The following is a 410-nucleotide window of genomic DNA, read 5'->3' as shown; positions in this document are numbered from 1 at the left end:
CCTATTAATATGTTGCGTGTCTCTATCCATTTATTAACTTCAGGCACATTTGATTTCGCCAAAATGATAGCACCACTCTCCTTCATTAAACGTACACATTCTGCATCTCTTAAGCCTCGTTCGTTTCGGCGCGAAACCAAGCCAAGCGTATATAATTTGTTCGCTACTTCAGTGCTGTCTTTTGTAGTGAATGGTACACCAAGAAAAGGTTTCCTCTCCAATTCGTCATCTGTGATCTCACCTTTTTGTAAGCGCTCATCAATAGATTTCGCTTCGTCTATAGCTTCTAAGAATGGTCCGTCTACAACAGCATTTATATCACGATTTACAGCTAATATACGGTCATAATAAGCCTTAACTATTTCGGAAGATCGCAACTTTCGTTCACGTATTAACCGAGCTAGTTCTAC

The 410-nt window shown here is 39.8% G+C and overlaps 1 protein-coding gene across 1 annotated transcript in view; it reads left to right on the top strand.

Moving 5' to 3' along the window:
• Positions 1 to 410, top strand: part of LOC118737102 (zinc finger protein with KRAB and SCAN domains 8-like) — an 11,828-nt gene that overhangs the window by 7,772 nt on the left and 3,646 nt on the right. The gene's annotated exons all lie outside the window — the stretch shown is intronic.

Source organism: Rhagoletis pomonella, unplaced genomic scaffold, assembly GCF_013731165.1.
Source record: "Rhagoletis pomonella isolate Grant_MI unplaced genomic scaffold, Rhpom_1.0 Rhpom_scaffold_00001, whole genome shotgun sequence".
Classification (NCBI taxonomy): Eukaryota; Metazoa; Arthropoda; class Insecta; order Diptera; family Tephritidae; genus Rhagoletis; species Rhagoletis pomonella.
Note: the sequence above shows the minus strand (reverse complement) of the source record. Positions and strands in the feature narration are given on the sequence as shown.